At 40.1% G+C, this 6,300-nt stretch overlaps 1 pseudogene; it reads left to right on the top strand.

Annotated features, from left to right (window-relative positions):
* The first annotated feature begins 213 nt into the window (after nucleotides 1-213).
* Nucleotides 214-5,959, top strand: LOC101626785 (annotated as a pseudogene).
* The last annotated feature ends 341 nt before the right edge of the window (nucleotides 5,960-6,300 follow it).

Here is a 6,300-nt window from a genome sequence, read left to right on the forward strand (position 1 = left end):
GAGGGGCAAGTTTGGCCTTTCCTGGGTTATCAAAAGGGTACCAAGGCTGGTCCATAGGTAGGGATCCAGAACCAAAATTTGCCATTCATGTGCTGTCCTAGTTGTATTTGGAGAAGTATTCCTTGCTGTAATCCACATTTGGGACAGGCTTCCCATGTCTGGACCAGTCACAGGGCCTCATCCTCAGAATGCCTCAGAGGCAAATCACTGGTAATGATCTGCAGAAAGAAACCTGTGTCAGCCATGATAAAGGCCCCTTTAGGTGACACTCTCATCTTGCAGCAGACCATAATCGTGAGACAAGCTTCTGGTTACAGCAGCCAGCCAGGGCACATTCAGGGAGCCTCAGCCTGAGGTGTTGATCCAAGCCAGGTGAGTGAATTGAATCCATAGTGAAGCCCAAAGCTTCTTAGCCTAGTTTTCAGAGGTCTTCTGCATGCTCACTAAAAGCAATAATCTCCATAGGGCCCACAAAGATGAAGGATAATAGATAAAAAGGACCATGTGTTTTCCTCCATAGTCAGAGAGATTAGCCTCTGAGAATGCTACCACCGCTGTCTACCACACCAGTGGTCTGAATGTCCCAGGCTGACTCTGATGTATGGTTACTAGATGACGTGACTGAAAGCTGCGTGGACAAGGGCAGGATGCAGGGACCAACTGCAGTGTCCGCTCATGTTCTCAGTTCCCTGGGATTTTCTACATATAGGACCATACCGTCTTCAAATAATTTTACTTCTTTCTAACTTGAGAATTTATTTCTTGAAGTGTTTTCTTATTCCAATTTTGATTGCTCTCTGAATTGTAGACGTATGACATTATATTGGTACATTGGAAACAGGAGTTCATTTGTGTCCCAGCTTTGAAACATGTAAACCTACTGGCCTTCCATTTAGGAAGTATGTTAGAGACACACACACGCTTTTTCCTGGATGTGTATGTGTGATTTGTAAAGTTCTAGAATCACATAGCACAGTGAGATGTGCACATAATGAAATGCACGCGAAATTGAAACCAGCACTAACAGTGCTGAAATATAAATTAATAAAGAAATAGTTAAGAGGAGAGACTTGTTATAAGGTTTAAATTCTCTTCCTGTGTGCATGTGCATGCCAGGTATGTATAGTTGTATTCATTGTAATTAAATACTGCATGACTAAAGGTAATATAATTATGTGGGGTGGTACCTCTTTACTTTATATAATCAGCACTGTATCTCAGGCATGATACGCGTAAGCAGAAGACCGAAGATATCAAGATTACTACCTTGGTACCAGATTTTCTGGGGCAGTTTACATGTTCCTACTTTTGGTGACTTTTTAGGCCTTGCCAGTTTTTTTCCTTTCTACCCAGGTCTATTTTTCTCACTGGGTTTGTCTTCTTAAATTAAGTGGGTATCTGACCAGATGCTGTTGTCTACTTGTGACATTATTAATACCAAACTTCTCTTTTAGAAGTACAATAGTCATACTTTAAGTATAAGTAATGGACTACCTTAAGTAGTCTCCCGTATGTGATCTCATATGCGCCTCAAGATCATTTTTATGAATTTGGTAAAGAATATTTCCTTGACACACTGACTCCACTCCCTGGCTACTTCATCGAGTTTATTGTGTCAGTCTAACCTGGTTGGGTAGAAAATAAAGCTACTTAGTGCTGTGGGTATTAGCATAAAGATTAATGGTGTGGCCCTTCGCTTTGTAGGTTCAGAGTATGACTGTATTTTCATTTAGAAACAGGTTCTGCTATGTGGAATAGAGACCAAAATGAGTAATGGCTTGAAAAAAGAGATGTGGTTGTAACTGCTTTTATCCACAATTTTGTCCTTGTGACTCAGACTCACTTCATTTTATTCTGATAGTTCTAGGTGCCTTAGTCCACATGGTCCAAGAGGTTTATAACACATCTGTATATCAATCAATAGAAAGAGGGAAAAGGAGGGGGGAGGCACACATCCCCCTTACTGCATGACTCAGAAGTTCCCTTATAGGGCCACTTACATGCTTGGGCCATTAGCCTTAAAATAGCTACGAAAATTACTGACACAGGGGATCTTTATCTGGTACTTATCTCTGTGTGTTCTTCTACTATCAAAGGAGGGGAGACCAGATATTTTGGTGCAATATCTGCATTTTGTGATACAAGCTATACATTCTGCTGATTTCTAGATCCCCCTATCTGCTGATTTCTAGATCCCCCTATCTCCTCAGGGCTCTCATCAAGCCCCTTTGCTATCTCTATCAACATATTCTTCTCTAGCCTCATATTTTCAAGCACTTCTCTTCTAAAAACAATTAGGTATGTGTATCCAATTGCTTACATGACCACTCTACACCTACACATAAATGGCCTGGACTCAGGTAAATCTTAATATAGAAAAGGCCAAATGCTAAGTCCCCCTACCTACCCTCTCCCATATATCACTCAAATTCAAGCTGTTGCCATCTTTCCCTTCTGAATAATCTAACTGGTCTCTCAAGACTTCTACTTTTTTTTTCCTATAACAACTAGATTATCTTTTTAACATACAAGCCCTCCACTGATTTCTTACCTCTTTCACTATACAATATTCACCTTTTTTCTGGCACAGAAGGCATGACGTGTTCCAACTTACCTCTCAGTTCTGCCTCATTCCACTCTCACTGTCCTGTTCCCCTCTGGCCACAATGTCTTCCTTTCTAGCCCATAAACACACTAAGATCTTTCCAACTTAAAGGTTCTTCTCTGAAAATACTCTTCCTGAATACTATTTCTTTTTTTTTAAGATTTTTTTTTATGCATAAAAGAACTGGGGTACAGGCCAGAGGTGCAGGGAGTGAGAGGATTCACCAGAGACAGAGTGGGGAGCAGAACAGGCAGATTTACTGAAATACACTGCTGAAGGGAGCAGTGGATGAGACAGGAGAGGTCTGCTGTGCCATGTGGGTCAGCTCCCTGGCCGAGGATCAAACCCATGCTGAAGCAGCTACAGATAGCTTCATAGTGCTGATATTTAACTCCTTATGCTATCAGGAGGGACCTGAAATACTATTTCTCCAAATTCTTCCATGACTACTCTCTGACTTTTTAAAATTGAAATTACCTTTTCAAATTGATAATGCTCCAATTCATTACTCTGAAACTTTATAAATAAAAACAAGCATCTATTTGCCTGGTACTTTATTTGCCAAAGTGGTTTTAGCTTCTTAATGCTGTGCTTTAACCCGCTGGGCCACCAGGAAGAGCTTTAAGTACTCTTAAGTAATTTTCAAGCCAGTGGTATTTCTCATATGTCCCAAAAATACTTATCATGTCAAATGATGACAGTGCTTACCATAAGCTTTGCGTATCTGAGAAAGGGTATGAAAACTCTACTGATGCTCTGTAGAAGGAAAGGTCACCTTTTCCCTCCTTTCATCAAATGTGAGTTTAAGATTCTCAGAATGACAACTAAAGATACCCCCCTGACCAGAGACAGGGCAGTGAGGATTATGAAAAGTTGATGTTTGTGAATGTTATCAGGGCCTCAGCTGATTCACAGATCAGCTGAGTGGTTCTTTTGTGGTGACACCTTGTAATTTTGAGATGAATGAAAGAAATGTGTGTAAATATATGGGAGGAGTGCATATGATGTTTAGGGGACCAGGGAATGTCCTGGCATTGAGATTAAAACTCCAGTAACAGGAAAAGGCAGCACCATTGACAACGAAATACAGGCACAGGCACGGGGCACAGAGGCCTCTTAGCTGGATTAGGACCAGATGGGGAATAGGCTGACCCCTCAGCTGTTCATCTTGATAATTAAAAGTAAATCTTGCACCTGTGATACAAAATTAGCTCAGAAACCAAAGGCAACCCTGGGCAAAGTACATTTGTTGCTTTGAACACAAAAGCCTACTATCAAGAAGCATCTAGTTTAAGAAGCATTTAGTTTAGAAGAAGAGCTGTTGAAGAACATCTCTAGCTATTAACTCCTTATCACCTGGGCTAATTTAAAAATAATTCTCAAAACAGGAGGAAAGAACACAAAAGAATATGTTGATGGTTCAAGGTGATAGGGTGATGGGAGAACTGAGGGAAGAACCAATTACTGTACAAAAATGAACAAGGTAAGAAAATAAAACTAAAACTCTGGAGCTTTCTCCCAAGAATCCAGATACAAATATTGCATTCTGTTCATTTAGTAATTGAATGTAATTCTATTTGAAAACTACAACTGAAGTTGATCTTAAGGCAACCTGCTGTGAAACTTCAATAGATTCGTTTAATGGAAAAGAGCACTGAATTGCTTAAGAGTCCCGAGTTAGTCTCATTTCTGCTGTGAAGTGAATCTGCACAAATCTTTTAGTTTGTCTAAGTATACTAAAATCAAATACCTAAATTCAGAGGAATAACAGATTTCAAAGAAAAGTTACTTCTGCGTCTGTTTTGAATACTTGCATAGGAGCTATACTCATCAAGATTTTAACTTTTAAGAGGCTAGCATACACAGGACAGCGCCTTCATAGAAATGACCTTACATTAATCCTAACTTGCTGATATATGTGTGAGAGCTTGATAAACCACATTTAAGGATTTATGTAGAAGAGGAAGGTTTGCTTTGTTTGGGAATGGAGCTTTTATTTTTGTAGGGAGTTCTTAAATTAGCTTGGGGTCTCCCTGATGGCACAAGGGTTAAAGTCTTGTGCCCAACACACCCTCACTCCAGCTTTTAAATATGACTGACTCTCAATGAGATGGGTGTCTTTATCTATGCATGGGGCTTTTCACATCCCAAGAGATGTTATGTCAGTCATCCTGTAGTTTAGAATGTATTTTTTCAAAGTGTATAAAGTTTCTAGTCAGTTTTTGAATTTATAAGAGCAATTTTGCCATATTAATAAGTTGCATTTGAGATTCTAATAACGAGAAAACTATAAACCTCTATTATTGATATAACCTGGGATGTGATAATCTAGTTGCTAAGATGGGACTAAACCCCATCTGTGAAATTGCCTTCTACTCTGCTAGGTGAAAGTATAATTACATTAAATGCCTCCTTAAAGGGGTTAATACATTTAACTCCAAACGCATTTCTATCAAGAACACCTAGACTAAGATTAAGGTAGAAAGAAAAAGTAGGTGGCAACAAAAAATGCCACAGTAGGTATTTTTATTTCAGTATCTGGATTGTTAAAACTGATTGAACTCACACAAGTAGCTTAGGGAGAATTTAGCAAAAATAATACCTTTTTATATGTGCATATAAGACTTGGGGTGTAGGTTAGGTGTGCTTGGATTGGGGGTGGTGAGAGGATTCACCAGAGATGAGTGGGGAGCAGAACAGGCACATCTACTGAAATATACTGCTGAGGGGAGTACCAGAAGAGGCAGAAGTCTGGGGCACCGTGTGAGCATACTTTGGCCAGGGGTTAAACTTGTGCTGCAGTGGCTGCAGAGAGCTTGCTAGCATTGAGACTTAAGCCCTTGTGCCATCAGGGAGGTCCCTAGCTAAATTTAAGAATTCCCTACAAAAATACAAGTTCCATTCCCAAGCAAGCCTTCTGCTTCTACATAAATCCTTAAAATTGGTTTCTTCCTTTTCCTCTGTGGCTGCCTGAAGAGCTGCCATCATGAATGTGACACGATAACTATCCAGACTAGGAAATTCATGACCAATCAACTGCTTCAGCCGAAACAAATGGACATTGATGTCCTTCACCCTGGAAAGGCTACTGTACGTACCTAAGACAGAAATTTGAGAAAAACTAGCGAAAATATACAAGACCGCCTCCATTTTGGAGGTGGCAAGACAACTTGCTTTGGCATGATTTATGATTCCTTGGATTATGCAAAGAAAAATGAACCCAAACATAGACTTGTAAAACATGGCCTGTATGAGAAGAAAAAGACCTCAAGAAAACAGTGAAAGGGACACAAGAACAGAATGAAGAAAGTCAGAGGGACTGCAAAGGCCAGTGTTAGTGCTGGCAAAAAGTGAGCTGGAGATTGGACAACAAAAGGAATAAAGATTCTGCAGTGACTGTATCTGTGCTGATTGTGCAGAATTTTCATGAGGATTAATATATAAAACCTTTTGTGTCTGACTTTGAAAAAAAAAAAAAAAGTGGTTTATCCAAGCTACAACATACCTGAGTGGCAGGGCCTAATTTTTCCCTTTTATCTGCATGCTTCTAATTATTTTTTTAAAAAGATGTATTCATGCATACAGAACTGGGTTCAGGCCAGAGGTGAAGGGCAGTGAGAACCCACCAGAGACAGTGGGAACAGAACAGGTACACTGCTGAGGGAGCAGCGGACAGGCCAGGAGCGGTCTGCCTC

Source organism: Condylura cristata, unplaced genomic scaffold, assembly GCF_000260355.1.
Source record: "Condylura cristata isolate star-nosed mole 26May11 unplaced genomic scaffold, ConCri1.0 scaffold00008, whole genome shotgun sequence".
NCBI classification, from domain to species: domain Eukaryota; kingdom Metazoa; phylum Chordata; class Mammalia; order Eulipotyphla; family Talpidae; genus Condylura; species Condylura cristata.